Consider the following 16,600-nt stretch of genomic DNA (forward strand, 5'->3'; position numbering starts at 1 on the left):
CTAAAAGAACTCATACTATATAGTTATACTATAAGACTACAAGTAGTTTAAACATCATACTCCATTTAAAAGTAGGAACTAAGAAACGACTTTCATTAGTCGTTATTACCCCTGATCCATTTTACTAATTTCAAATGAAATTAATTAAAGCTAATTTAATTATCCGAACATATATTAATCTCCTGATATATATTTACTCCTAATTTGAATAATGAAAGTATATTTTTAAAAAGTTGAATCTTTAATTCTTAAATCTCTAAAAATGAGCTTTGATCCATTTGAAAAAAGCTTTCTTAATTAACTAGAAATATCAATATGAGAAAACTTTAAAATTAGATAAATAGCTTCAAGATTTGCTAATAGTTATATACAACTTACTTTCCTTCATATATGATCAAACACTCTACCATGATAAATCATTGCACTTTAATTTCTCTATAGATATTTTCTCTCTTGTTTAATTTCTTTAAAAATTTATAAAATATATCTTCAATCTTCACTCTTCACCCTTATCTTAGAAAACTTTAAAAAATAAGATTACTTTAAAAAAAAAAATAATTATGCTTTCCTCCCTTCTCTATTTCGTATAAAATGAAGAAAGAATATTTTGCAACAGATAAAATATTTAAATTTTTTAAATGTTAAAAATAGATTTGCTATACTCTGATTTATGATATCTTCAAAAAAATTTAACTCCAATGTTTTTTGTGAATTAAAGATAAATATTAGAAATTTAAAATTCGAACTTGCTCAAGAAATGCATCCTCCTCTAAGATTACACATGCATTCCATATGTGCTCATGTATGTAATTTCTTGGAGAATTCACTGAGGTTCTCAATAAGTAAGCTTAAGTTCTTTGTTTTAGTTAGCAATTTGGTGTCTAATTTTATAAATTTTAATAAATATGTTTGATTTGTTTCTTCAGAAAGCACTGAAGAGATATAGACTTTGGGAAGAACAAGAAGTTTTTTCCTGAGATTGTAAGCTTACAATAAAATAAAAGGCAGGTTGATGTTCGGAATGATTAATGTAAATTTTAGTTTATATATTCAAGATTAATTTTTGTTATTTATTCATGAATTTTGATTGGTCTTTTATGTGCAAGTTATGATTGTGTTTTCATTAATCATATTGTTGAGCATATCTTAGATTTGCTTGTTGAAATTTGTATTATACAATTATCTTCTATATAATACGATAAAACAAAACTCTTAATGTGGGTATGACATATTTGTAAAGACTTAACTGTTGGATTTAATCTAATAAATCTATTTGTGGGCACATATGATTAATCAATGTGTATTGCTATCTTTCAGGATAACCCACTAAAGTGATCAATTAAGTTGGGTTAATTTGGTATTTAAATAAGTCATGGGGTTATATGTGCAGATACCAGGTTGTAATTGTGATTTATTGAGGGGCTAAATTACAAAAGTACAACATCTATAAATAAGGGGTTATGGTCCCTAACCTAGGGTTACATTCTCTAATTCTCTACACCACCATCTAGCTAGAGAAATTCGGATTTAGAGAAACCCTAAGGTTAGAAGATCCAAAACCCAAAATCAAGATCAATCTATGGATTCAGGTATAAGCTTCCGCTCTTTTTTAGATTTTTTGTTAATCTCTTTGAATTAATCATGGCTATATGGTTTTAGATCTCAAGTTTTGATTTAGATCTAACAAGTGGTATCAGAGCCACCTTGATTAATTCTTAGGGATTTAAGTTTTATTGGGTTTTTGATCTTAAATCTCTGGTTAAAGATTCAGTTTTGTTCTCGGATGAACAGTAATGTTCGGTGAACAGTAGCAAAAAAAATTCGGATGAACAGTAAAGTATTTTTTTTGGATGAACAGTAACTTTTTGGAATTTTTTGGATTTTCCTTTGATTTTTTTCTTCAATTTTTCTTGGATCTGGATCAAGAAATTTTTTCCGATTCTGGATCTGGTTTTGAAAATAAAAATAAAAAATCGAGGAATTTTTTTTTGGGGTTTGTCGGCGGCGGTTTCAGTTTGAAACCCTAAGGGTTCATGGCGAAAATTAAGGAGGTGGTTACCTCAAACGAACCTCGCGTTCGTTCAATATTAACCGAGCTTCGCGCTCAACGAACCTCGCGTTCGTTCTAAGGTGAACATCGTGTTCAACTCAGGTGAGCGTCAAGCTTAATTTTAACGAACCTCGCGTTCGTTCTAAGGTGAACATCGCGTTTCAACTCAGGTGAGCGTCAAGCTCAAATTTAACAAACCTCGCGTTCGTTCTAAGGTGAACCTCGCGTTCAACTCAGGTGAGCGTCAAGCTCAATTTTTAACGAACCTCGCGTTCGTGCTTCAGACGAACCTCGCGTTCGTGCTTCAGACGAACCTCGCGTTCGTGCTTCAGTCGAACCTCGCGTTCATACTTCAGTCGAAACTCGCGTTCGTACTTAAGTTGAACATTGCGTTCATTTTTTTTAACGAACCTCGCGTTCGTTCCCAAGTTGAACCTCGCGTTCTTTTATCAAACGAACCTCGCGTTCGTTCATTTTCAGACGAACCTCGCGTTCGTGCTTAAGTGAGTCTCGTACTCAATACAGTCGAACCTCGCGTTCGAAGTTAAGGGAACTTCGTGTTCATTATGGTTAAGCCTCGGCTTTTCATGGGTCCACTTTGGTATACTTAATTTATTCAATTAAGTTATGGACCCTAATTAAGCTATGAGACCCTAATTAAGTTTTTGGAAATTCTGTTGATTTAAATTAAAATTTTTTAATTTAAATCTAATTCGGTTTTTAATCAATTATTTAATTCAAATATTATGACACTAAGGTATTAAGGTTGTCTCTCACTCCAATTGATTAATTGAAACAAGAAGTTGCCAAAGTAACCTCTCTTGTGTAGATTGTTCATGAGGAATGTGAGATGTTTGTGTGTATGCTTTCGTGTAAATATTTAATCGGCCCAAAGGAAGGTTAATATTTATTTAGACTGTATACACATCTGCGATGATAAGCGTGTGACAATTATAAGGTTTACATGTGAATAATGAATCGATCCAAAGATAGTTTCATTATTTGACATGAGTTATTGTCAATGTTTGATCATTGCAACAAGGTATCACTTACAAGTTAATATTACTGTCCAAAGACTTGATATTAATGTTGTGCCGGTATCTTGGATGGGGATTGTCATTATTTGAATTTTATTGATTATGGTTATTGATGTGAGCATTTTTGTTTTATTTCAGCTAATGCATCTGCTGCAACAATTTCTGCTAACATCAACTCAATTCCCATGCTAAATGGGACAAACTTCAAGGTTTGGAAAGAGAACATATTAATTGTTCTTGGCTGCATGGATCTTGACTATGCATTAAGAACTGAACAACCCCAACCTCTCAATGCGGATAGCACTCCTGATGCAAAGAAGGAGCATGAGAAGTGGGAGCGTTCAAATCGCATGAGTCTTATGATCATTAAGCGCGGCGTTCCGGAAGCCTTCAGGGGCATAGAATCCGAAGGGATTACTAAGGCTAAAGATTTCCTTGCCGAAATTGAGAAGCGTTTTGCGAAAAACGATAAGGTAGAAACAAGCACGCTTTTAGCTCGCTTGATTTCAATGAAGTATAAGGGCAAAGGAAATATCAGGGAGTACATTATGGAAATGTCTCATATTGCTTCAAAGCTTAAGGCACTTAAACTCGATCTTTGTGACGAGTTATTAGTGCATCTGGTTTTGTTGTCTCTTCCTGCACAGTTTAACCAATTTAAGGTCAGTTATAACTGTCAAAAGGAGAAATGGACTCTAAATGAGCTCATTTCATACTGTGTGCAAGAAGAAGACAGGTTGAAGCAAGATAAGACAGAAAGTGCTCATTTGGCCTATGCCTCTAAGGATAAGGGCAAGAAAAGGAAGAATGATAAGGAAGCTGCTAAGGGTCCAGTTGAGAAGAAACAACATAAGGATAATCAGGGTTGTTTCTTCTGTAAGAAGCCTGGACATGTAAAGAAGGACTGTACAAAATATCACGCCTGGCGTGATAATAAGGGTACGTTCCTTGCTTTGGTCTGTTCTGAGGTTAATTTAGCTTCAGTACCTAGAAACACTTGGTGGTTAGACTCTGGTGCTACTACTCACATAAGTGTTTCTATGCAGGGTTGCCTGAGCTACCGAAAGCCAAGTGATGTTGAAAGACACATCTTTGTGGGCGACGGACAATCGGTAGATGTGGAAGCAATTGGGCACTTTAGGTTGTTGTTAGGAACTGGTTATTATTTGGATTTAAAAGATACTTTTGTAGTACCGTCTTTTAGACGGAATTTGGTTTCTGTTTCTGTATTGGACAAATCAGGTTATTCTTGTTCATTTGGAAACAGTCAATTCAGTTTATCTTTTAATTCAAATGTTGTGGGAACCGGTTACTTGAGTATTTATGACAACCTATATTTGCTTGATACAATTGCTTCTTACAATGAATCCTTGCATGTGGAATCACGTGGTACTAAGCGTAAATTAAATAAGGAAAATTCGGCGACATTATGGCATAAGCGCTTAGGTCATATCTCAAAAGGTAGAGTTGAGCGTCTTGTGTCTGATGGCATTTTGGATTCCCTTGATTTTTCGGACTTCGACGTATGTGTTGAATGTATCAAGGGAAAACAGACCAAAGTGAAGAGATTAGGTGCCAACAGATCTTCGGATGTCTTAGAATTGATACATACGGATATTTGTGGGCCATTCCCTACGGAATCCTGGAATGGTCAACAATATTTTATATCATTCATAGACGATTACTCACGTTATGGGCACCTATATCTTATTCATGAAAAATCTGAGTCTCTGGACATGTTCAAAGCCTATAAAGCTGAAGTTGAGAATCAACTCAACAGAAGAATTAAAACCGTCAGATCTGATCGTGGTGGTGAGTACTACGGTAGATATGATGGTTCAGGTGAACAACGTCCAGGACCATTTGCTAGATACCTAGAGGAATGCGGTATCGTCCCACAGTACACTATGCCGGGTTCACCTAGCATGAATGGTGTAGCTGAAAGACGAAACAGGACTCTTAAGGATATGGTAAGAAGTATGATTGCTCATTCTTCTTTACCAGAGTCACTCTGGGGAGAAGCACTTAAGACAGCAGCTTACATTCTGAATAGAGTACCAAGTAAAGCAGTTGCTAAAACACCTTATGAGCTTTGGACTGGTCGAAAGCCCAGTTTAAAGCATTTACATATTTGGGGATGTCCAGCTGAGGCAAGGCCTTATAGGCCAAATGAAAAGAAATTGGACTCCAAAACAGTTAGCAGCTACTTTATTGGATACTCTGAACGCTCTAGGGGCTATAAGTTTTATGATCCCACTATAAGGAATATTTTTGAGACGGGAACAGTAACATTCTTTGAGGATGTTGAGTTTGGGGGGAGAAATAAGGTTAGAGACATTAGTTTTGAGGAGGAATTGGCTTCAGATCCAATCCATACAGTTACTTTTGACAATATTCAGGTTCCTATACCTGTTGTTGCTCAAGAAGTAAATCCGGAACCTCAAGATGATAATGTTGAACAACTCCCTGTTCCAGAAGAACAAACTCAACAACCTCAAGAACCAGTGCCATTAAGGAGATCCACTAGAGAAAGGAGAAATGCTATTTCGGATGATTATATTGTATTTCTCCAAGAACATGAGGAAAGTAGTGGAATGTTAGAAGATGATCCGATCAACTTCTCTCAGGCCATGAAAAGTTCTAACTCTCAACAGTGGATTGATGCCATGAATGAAGAGTACAAGTCTATGCAAGACAATAAGGTTTGAGAACTTATCCCATTACCAGAAGGTCCAAGCGGGATGCAAATGGTAATGTGGAGAGGTATAAGGCACGTCTTGTGGCTAAAGGCTATACTCAAAAGGAAGGCATTGATTATACAGAGACTTTCTCTCCGGTTTCATCGAAAGACTCTTTCAGAATAATCATGGCACTTGTTGCTCATTATGATCTTGAGTTACATCAGATGGATATTAAGACTGCATTTCTCAATGGAGACATTGATGAGATGATTTATATGGTGCAACCACAAAACTTTGTGTCGGGAGACCCAAAGAATATGGTCTGCAAATTAAGGAAATCCATCTATAGACTGAAGCAAGCTCCTCGTCAATGGTATCATAAGTTTCAACAAATAGTTATCTCGTTCGGTTTTGAGATGAACATTGTTGATGACTGTGTATATCACAAGTTCAGTAGGAGTAAGTATATTTTTCTGGTTCTGTATGTAGATGACATCTTGCTTGCCACTAATGATATAGGCATGTTGCACGAAACCAAGAGATTTCTATCAAAGAATTTTGAGATGAAAGATCTTGGGGACGCCTCTTTTATATTAGGGATCCAGATACATCGAGATCGCTCTCGGGGTATTCTTGGATTATCACAAAAGAGCTATATCGATAAGGTACTTAAAAGGTTTGGCATGCAAGATTGCAGACCAGGTGACACCCCTGTTGCTAAAGGAGACAAGTTTAGTCTCAATCAGTGCCCTAAAGGTAACCTTGAAATTCAGGAAATGCAGAAGATTCCTTATGCTTCGGCTGTAGGAAGTCTAATGTATGCTCAGGTATGTACGCGTCCGGATATTGCGTACATTGTTGGGATGTTAGGCAGATACTTAAGCAACCCTGGTATGGATCATTGGATAGCAGTCAAAAGGGTTATGAGGTATCTTCAGAAAACAAAAGATTACATGCTCACATACAGAAAATCAGAAAAATTAGAGGTCATTGGGTATTCGGATTCTGATTTTGCTGGATGCCAAGATAGCAGAAAGTCTACATCAGGCTACATTTATATGTTAGCAGGAGGAGCTATATCATGGAAAAGTGTCAAACAAACACTAGTAGCTTCCTCCACTATGGCAGCAGAATTTGTAGCTTGCTATGAGGCATCCAATCAGGGAATATGGCTGCGAAATTTTGTCACGGGACTGCGCATTTTGGAAAATGTTGAAAGACCACTAAGGTTATATTGTGACAATAAATCTGCAGTAATGTATTCCAATAACAACAGGAGCTCAACTAAGTCAAAACATATTGACATTAAGTTCCTGGTTGTGAAAGAAAGGGTACAGAGTGGACAGATATCCATAGAGCACATTGGGACAAACTCCATGATAGCTGATCCTCTTACTAAGGGATTGCCACCTAAGGTCTTTCATGAGCATACTGCTCATATGGGTGTGGTATTATTTGAGGATATTATGTTTTAGTGGGAGTTTGTATTTGTGGTGCTTTATGTTTGGTTGTATTGTCTGATCAGAATAAAGTATTCAGTTAAGACACTCTGTTACATTATGTTTGGTTTTGACCTCACTAAGGAGGACCAGTTGAAAATAGACATGTACTGATCACATTGCATGTAATTTTCATGCTGCACATCCATGATTGATCTATGTCGTTTGATTGTATTGGTATATGTGACCATTGATGGGTCGAGTCACGATAAATGTGACGAAGGCCGCTTTGATCCTATATTGATATAGTCAATGGACGAGATTGTTCGGAAATACCTTTTCAGTGATAGTAATTTTTGAGCTCATAAGGTTATACACAATTTAAGGAATCATATGGTGCCCAAGTGGGAGATTGTTGGATTTAATCTAATAAATCTATTTGTGGGCATATATGATTAATCAATGTGTATTGCTATCTTTCAGGATAACCCACTAAAGTGATCAATTAAGTTGGGTTAATTTGGTATTTAAATAAGTCATGGGGTTATATATGCAGATACCAGGTTGTAATTGTGATTTATTGAGGGGCTAAATTATAAAAGTACAACATCTATAAATAAGGAGTTATGGTCCCTAACCTAGGGTTACATTCTCTAATTCTCTACACCCCCATCTAGCTAGAGAAATTCGGATTTAGAGAAACCCTAAGGTTAGAAGATCCAAAACCCAAAATTAAGATCAATCTATGGATTCAGGTATAAGCTTCCGCTCTTTTTTAGATTTTTTGTTAATCTCTTTGAATTAATCATGGCTATATGGTTTTAGATCTCAAGTTTTGATTTAGATCTAACTATTAACTTTCTCTACAACCCAATAGTAAATTCATATCGCATTAATTTTTTTAAAAAATTGTATAACCATTCAACATTCAATAGTAAATTCATACCTTATATTTGTGTGCTTTTTTTCATATTGCCAACATAATTTGTACTTTACATATCAATGAAGAAGCCTATACGGGATGCAAAATAGAACTGGAGTCAAGAGAGCGGTTAAGTTTAATTGTCTTAGGCTCCTCTCTTTTGTGCATAATAGCATGCTACTATAAGATCTCTCATTATGAACTTATATATATATATAATAATCTAATTATCTATTTTAAATCAAAATTTTGTCTTAATTAGAACTCTACTAACTAAAATAGATTTAGCATTCATTTGTCGAACCCATCTAATTATGAAATACACTATGACTCTCTTATTATATCATTAGAAGTAATTTTTCTTTCAAAATTAAAGGGTTTCTCTCATAAATAATGCTAGAGTTGATGTAGACTAAACCATTAGAATCGAAAAACAGCTTGCTCACGTTAGAGGCAACGCATATATATATTAAATAATATATATATATATATATATATATATATATTAATATAATTATATATTATATTATATTAATATATAATAATATATATATATATACGTATTAACATAATATATGAGAACAAGTGAAATCTAAGGTGACACCTAAGCTCCCACTAAGAAACGCGACTAAAACTACATCATTCAAATTCTTTTTTATGATCACTCCGTTGTAACTTGATCTACCGTTTTAAACCCAAATAAACCAATTTTGGGTGAACGCCGTTGCCCGGTTTTGACCATTCGTTGAGCTGTCAAAAATTACTATTCATGTCGAAATCCGTTTCAAATTGTGATGACGCCTTAGATAACATATATATATATATTCTATAATATAGATATATATATATATATATATATATATATATATATATATATATATAATATATATATATATATATATATATATTACGGGTGAATTTCCTAAATGACGCCTTAGATAATCATCTAAGGACTCGACCTAAAATCCACATGATGAGGCTACTTGTGAATGTTCCGCTCCGTTAAATTGAATCTACATATTTAAAACCCACACTGTCAAAGGTATGCCCAAGTTTGGGGTAAGCCGTCTTTTTTCTTTGACTCTTCATCCACTCGTATGAGAATTTTAAGCGGTTTCGAATGAATAGAACTTTTTCATGCTCGAGGAGGTTCAAACGATGACAGGTGTTCAGCCTAACTTGTTATTGAGGTTTAGATATATAGATCAAGTTCAACGGAGCGACATGCCAATGTGCTCATCATTTAGTTTAGGTTGGCGTTTTAGATGATTATCTAAGGTGTCACACAGCGAACACTTTTCCTATATATCAAAACAGCTTTGTACTGTAGAGCAAACCACATATTATATATATATATATATTATATATATATAATAGTATATATATATATATATAGGTATTATAATATATAGTTATATTCTTATAAGTTTATACTAACCATATTCGTATTTGAATAACAATAAAGGTTTGGTCCCCTACCTAGGAGCGAATTTGGGGGTTTTTCAGCCATTTATAGTAGGTGAGGGGTCCCACTTAAAATATAACCTCCCCACTTTATTTTCTCCATCACCTCCCCCTTTGTCACTGTTCCACCAATACTTGGTGGAGGGGGGTTTTTGGGGGTGGGAGGGAAAAGTTGAATTCTAAGGTGACTACTCCTTAAGTTACATCCACTCTAGAACTGCGACTTATGTGTAGTATATATCACTCACTCTTCATCCTATTACTTATTTACTCTGGAATAACCATCTTTCCGTTGAAGGGCTTGAATACATAAACAAAGCGTATTACATATTCTTTTTCCTACACACCAGAGATGAGGGCATTTTTTTTTCCATATCCCTTTGCGCGGTGAATCCCGTTGCGGTTTTGTACCCATAATGAACCAACTCGTTGAGTCCTGTGCTATTATTATTAAGTTTTTCTAGTTATTCTGATCCCACAAAAATTCCGTGGTAAAATTGTGAATGACGCCTTGAAGAATATTTTATCATTAATAAACTAACTTAATCCACGTTATAATACAATATTCCACTATTCTAAAATAAAAGTTCCCTTACCTTATCCATACTCTCCAAATTACGCCCCGCATACATAATCAGTTACTACTCCCTTTTTTCATATAGACATAGGTTTCTTTTGGGAGGGGGTATCCTAACAATAATTATATTATTCACGAGTTTATTACCAAGTTTATTATATATATTACTAATAATACCTCCCATATTATAAGTAGTATATTCCCCTGTAATATAATAGTCTACCCCCCTCCACCTCCGGCTCGACCCCACTGATCTCTAAGTTTATTGATCGCTTATGATCACCCTCCCAATTACCTCATCCCCTAATCCCTACTCCGCACTAAAATCACATGACTCTCCTTTCCCCCGCCAGCTACCCCTTCTCCACACCGCGTTCATCCGCTCCGTGACTTTGATCATACATATTCTATAAACCCAACACACCAGCTTCGGCCCGGTATCCACACCCCTCCTCTCCGCGCCATTAAATGATACTCGTTCATGCGCGCTCGATATCAATATCTTAAACGATTTCGAATGAATGGAGGCCGAACCCTCTTGGTGTGTCATGGCTTCGAAGTGAGGGTCCACCACCGTGAAGACGCCTTCCCTCACCCTATTAACTTGGTGAAATATGAGTCTTTTTAGAATATTATTAGATTCAAATATTATAACGAGCAGATCATCCATTATTCACGCTCAATCATGCTTTATTAGCTTGCGTTCTTAGATAATTCCATCTAACGGGTCACACTAGGACGACAGCACTTTTTCCTATATATATATATATATATATATTATATCTGGATTATGTATCATCCCTTTTTATCTATTATATATTCATTTTTATTGTTCTACCCACTCACCACCTACTATATTATATATAATATATATATAGAAAAAATTATGTCAACTTAAAATAGACGGTCTCCGTAAGTTTCTTAGTTATTGATGATCACTTGATTGGCTACATTGTGGATAATCCGCTCCTCGTGAACTTGACTACATATTCCTAAAACCCCAAACACACTAAATTTGAGGTGAAACCCCGTCGTGGTTTGACCCTCCATCGAGCCAATGTAAAAAGTTTTAAGTTCATTCGAAACCAGTTAAAATTGATACAAGTGGATTGAATGGTCCAAACGACGACGGGTTTTCACCCCAAAAATTTGGTAAATGTTGGAGGTTTTAGAATTATAGTACGAAATCCAAGTTCAATTGGAGCGGATCATCCACAATCATCAATTTGACCTAAGAAACTTAGGACGTCCACTTAAGTTGACATAAGTTTAATATATATATATATATATATATATATAATATATATATAATATAGTATACATATATAATATATATAATACTATATATATATCATAATATATATATATTATATAGCATATTATACTATATAAGTATATAAGAGAGTAGAGAGAGAGATTAATGTGTATCCTTGTCATAGGAAGAGCGATTTCTCTCCTTGTCGCCTATCTGTGGGCAGCAATCCGCAGCGCACCATTCATATAAAGTAGGGTACAAATCCTAAAGCAACCCACCCCTCTCTCAATCCTACTTTATGAGGATGAATGAGCGATTGTAAGCCACAATAGGCCTTCAAGGAGGATAATCCTCTCCCTAATGACCCAATGGATATACACCATTAATCTCATATCATATATATATATATATACTACTAATATAATATATGAGAAATATGGGTATGCTTGGTACCAAGCACCAACATGTTTGGCTTATTACCAAGGCGTACGCCATTTTTCTCAATCTTCTCTCTATATATATATATATATATATATATATATATATGTGTGTGTGTGTGTGTGTTTTGAACGAGAAAGTATTACAATATTCACATGGGCAAGAAATAATATGTTATTTATAAAAACTATTGATAATTATGTTACTATATATCTTATATGTAACTTTAATAGTAAAAAATGTCCATAAAATTAAAATAAGAACCGTGATATTTGACGACATGTAACGCGTGTGCATTCTACCTAGTAGTATCATATTCATGAGTGGTTGATATCATATTAAACCTAACAACAAAAAGCTAAAAGGGGATGACATATTCCTGGATATAAACTATTTTTTACTAGTAACATTCCTGTAGAAAAACTTTAACGTGCAGCTTTAGGTTAAAGGTCATCTTCTGGTTCCTAATCATAAAGTATGTCTTTTATCAGGTCACTATTAATTACTATTTCTGCTACTATTTCTGCATTATAGAAACTAAACCTCTAAAACTCCCAAAGGAAGGTGAGGTTAATTAACGCAAAAACGCCATCTAAAAACTTTCTTTTAAAAAAACCTAAATTTATCTCAACTTGAATGGAAAAATGAGCACCTTGAAAAAAAAATAATAAAATGAATTTCAAACATTGTAGGCTTAAAAACAACAGTGTGGTCTGGTAGTTAGACAAGTGGTCCATTCTGCTAACGGGGCAAACAGGAAGTCATTGAAGAGAAGAAGCTATATGCCAAAATCTTAATTCATCTTCCTCAAAGAATTAATGCATTAACAAAGAGTTAATGTGTGAAAGCATGAATCACAAAAACTCATGATTGCTTAACCCAAAAAAATAAAAATAGAAATGGAAAACGAAGTTCAATGCCTTAAGTACCCTCGCTTCACAAATCATTAGAACTGATCATGATATACATGCAGCTGTCCTAAAAATACATGTGAAATTTTCACAACGTACCCTAGTTAATTTCAGTGAAAACTCGTTGGGGGGCATAAACAACAAGGAACAAGAAGATGATGAATAAACTTTTGAAGCAAGATCAAAGAAACTGAACAAGAGGAGGAGGAGTACCTATAAATTTAATTCGTTTGAGTGCTTGAAGCACAAGGAGATATTGACGCGGCTCAATCAAATTACATAGCTGTTGACAATATCCAACCACGTCCTTAAATTGAGACACGCCAATACCTCCTCTTCTATCAAACACTCTTCGATCATCAAGCTCAACTTCTTTCGCAAAACACGAAAGTTTTCCAAAGATAAAACTTTGAAACTCCAGCGCACGCAAGCAGCACAAGCATAGAAGCTGGAGCTGTGAGAGACAACTATGAGCCCTTTGGACGTAGGCTATGGGAGTGGATAAAACATTTTTGCGGTCTTTTTCTTTGTAAGTGAGAGCTTGAGCTCTACAATTCTCTCGAGGTTAGTTCCCCTCTCTAGCTATATTACATGGCTCCAATTGCTGCCGTAAAGGGAAGCAAGAAAAGCCACACCGACATATATAATGAGTCTCTAATGCAAACCACATGTTGTTTAAGAGTCCTAATCAGCAAAACTGCTTACCTGTCATTAGATTTTTCACTAGTTAGTCCTTGTTTTTATCTTTTTTTTTTCTTCTCTCAATAGGCCAGGTCCCTATCAATTGATGCTTTGATGCTCCCATGCAATTGTACACTCATCAACTTTTGAATTGTGCACGCATCGTCTCAAAATTGCTTATGATCAGCAAGTTAGTTTAGCTTTTGTGCTGTACTTGATTCATTTTTAGCTGGATGTGATTGGAAATTTTAGTATGATTAAGATTCTAAGCAACTGGGTTTTTTCTTGTAATTAACTTGTTTTGATGGGTACCTAATTGTGTAAGGATCCATGCCCACGTGTAGAGCTTTAGATCACACATATCAATCATTGGTTACTTGATCGAGTATATTAATTTGATGGTGATTGTGTTATATAAATAATCAAATGGATTAGTTAGCAATAGAATAATTTCATGTGTAACCAATGCAGAGTTTATGTATGTGTATTTAATGTTGCTGATAATGGTTCGGTTAGTTAGCATGATGTATTTTTTTGAGGGAATGTAAAAGAAAAGAAAAAGAACGACAAAATATTCAGAAAAAGATCTATAAGACAGTTTTTTTTTTAAGTGATTTTAATAAAATGAATGAGGCTCTGGATAGATTCCGAATGTTTCTGCAGATGTAGGTGTTGCAATAATACTGCATTGAGTTGGGACCTCTCTCTCTCTCTCTCTCTCTCTCTCTCTCTCTCAAACAGAAGCATTTAATTTCCTGCCATTATCCTTTGGTGTTCTTATGACTCCTTTTAATTGATCTGCAAGATAAGTACAGTAAAAAGTTAAGCTTATTTTGGTCGTCTTTTTTAGGTCTAATAATCCCAAGCTCCCAAGACTCTCCTTAATTTGGTGTTTGAGGCAAGTCCTCAGCAGAAACATTTCAATAGGTCAATAGAAAATTTCTCAAATTCTTTATATTTATAAAGAAGGTCTCTATTATTGACTTCGTAATAGTAATAGAAAGTAAAGGTCTTGCGAAAGTGTGAATCAATGGGTTCTAATAATTCCTGAAAGTGAAAAATTGTAAATGTTATATTCACAATATTATCTTCACACAAGTCAATTATATGTAAAATCTATAAACAAACCTTTTTTTATGGTTGAAATTTTTTTGTTCGGATACTGTCATTTATTTCAATTAGTAATTGATTGGTCGTACAAAAAATAAAATTAACTATAATAGGTTGGTTATTGGTTGTAGTAGATAGTATTTGAACATAGTTAGAACAATAACTATTCTATTCGCAAAACAAATCTTCAGATGTAAAAGTATACATGTCTCGTCAATTTATCTGAACTTTTTGGAGTTTCGACACGACCACGAGTGAGCCTGTGAGAGAGATTCTAAAACTACATCAATGTCATCCAGATTCAAATTCAGGTAAGCTGATTAATCAACAAGAAGTTAACCACCATGGAAAAAGACATTCCTTCAGAATTCTTAAAATTTAGAGTTTTAGTTATAGTGAAACCTTAATTAGGACGTAGAAATAGACCTAAAAAGCTAACCTAATTTGGCAAGATTAGTGCTGACCAGACGAGATCCAATGATCAACTCCAGTTCAACTAAACGTACAAAGCTAAAATGATCTATAACTTTATTCGCATCCACTCCACCAATCACTTCTAGCTTCTAATCGAATTCAATTGCGCGCCACTATTGATGAGCTGTACTGAGTCTTAAGTTGAGAAACGTTTTGAGTACTCTCATTTTTTGTAGTTCCGTTCAAATAGACAAGCCTAGTTGTTGAGGGGGCCCATAGCAAAATAAATGTAGATTCCATTGAGCGCTTTGTGCAGTATTGAGTAATATCACTCTTCTTCCTTGGTATATCAAGGCTCATGGCCATTTATGGCCATTTATTCCATAGAATTGATGAGGCTAGAGCAGGAACAGTCTTCTCTAAAGAGAGCACATGATGCTCGTGAATTTATACTCCATACCCTACTGAACTCTTGATTGTGTTACATGCATTGTTGTAAATTGGAGGAGAACTATTCATGAATAGGGTTTATATTTAAGTTATGATGATAGAGTGAAGGTCAAGCCTGAATTTAGGTTCAAGGGCACATCTGGTTGAAATAGTTTGGCTCGAATGGGATAATTCCACCTATGAATATTGTATCAATTATGAATTTCTCACTTAATTTTACAGTTTCGAATCCGAAAACAATTTCTCATGACATTATTATACATGAGATGGAAGGAAAGAGGCCAAATTATCAGTACAAGTTCTACCACAAACAGCCGCATGCATACAGACTGATTTGGTCCGTAGAGAGGAAAATAGGGGGGGCTGTTTGAAAACTTCACTGTGACCTTGTATGGATTATGCACGTACAAGATATTTCTATATGCCCGTCTGAAAACATATCAGTTTCGGATTATCAGGAGCACGAGTTCTATCAGAACAACACGAATACATAAAGATTGTTTGATCTCTACGGTGGCAAATTGCGGACCATTTGAAAACGTAACCGTAATCGTTCGTGGGTCAGAACAGTCTGCTCGCTAATTAGGAGATCAATCTAATGGTGGCTAACGTGTAATTTTGACGAGGACCGTATGGGCGAGGAAAAGGGTACAAGAGGCATTCATTCATTGATGAGGAACGGTCCAGAAGAGCATTAAATAAGATCAAGGTGGGTGTTATCTTCATTTAAGGGAGGAAGAGTCAGATTCTTGGCAGCATTTGCGTCATGGCCGTGCGAATAAAGGCAGCCTTTGCCATTTAACATTTTCTCTGCTCTGCCTCTACCTTTTATCATCATCATTCATCACGTTAGGTTGGTTAAGACCCGTATCATCCTTCATACGCGATTCAATTCCTCCCCCCTCCTTCATTCTCTTGTCTCTACTTGCGTGTTGGGTGACAGCTTGAGCTTAATTTGGATGGAGCTTTGCAGTTTTCGGGGGTTGCTACACTTTGAATATTACAGTCTGTTAGAATATAAAATTATATCCTTCCAATCTCTCCGTAATTTTAGAGTTTTGTAAGCAAACGAGATGTTTTGACACGATACTAAAGTGACCCAAGTCCAAAACCGACCAAACATGCATTTAACTCGAATTTTAAAAGGAAATATACAAAGCTTAGAGTTTTG

The sequence above is a fragment of the Asparagus officinalis genome, chromosome 3 (genome assembly GCF_001876935.1).
Source record: "Asparagus officinalis chromosome 3, Aspof.V1, whole genome shotgun sequence".
Classification (NCBI taxonomy): Eukaryota; Viridiplantae; Streptophyta; class Magnoliopsida; order Asparagales; family Asparagaceae; genus Asparagus; species Asparagus officinalis.